The following is a 291-nucleotide window of genomic DNA, read 5'->3' on the forward strand; positions in this document are numbered from 1 at the left end:
TCTGCACCAAGTGACACACCCCCAAGGAGTGGTGTGTTTGCAAAAGGGGGTGAATTTCATTCCCTTGCTCTGTCTTCTTCCCTCCCTTCCTTTCCCCCTTCGCAACCCGGAAGAGCTCCACTCTCTACAGTGAGCAGGAGAAGGCGGAGGGAGGGGGTTCCTAGGAAGGATGCACTTCACCCAGGTTTTACTTCTCGCTGGAAGCCTGCGCGAGATGCCGTAAGCAGTTGGGGCGGCGAGGACTGCAGCAGCGGCAACAGTGGTCCAGTCTGCCTGTCATTCTGCCTTCAG

The sequence above is a fragment of the Condylura cristata genome, unplaced genomic scaffold (assembly GCF_000260355.1).
Source record: "Condylura cristata isolate star-nosed mole 26May11 unplaced genomic scaffold, ConCri1.0 scaffold00030, whole genome shotgun sequence".
Classification (NCBI taxonomy): domain Eukaryota; kingdom Metazoa; phylum Chordata; class Mammalia; order Eulipotyphla; family Talpidae; genus Condylura; species Condylura cristata.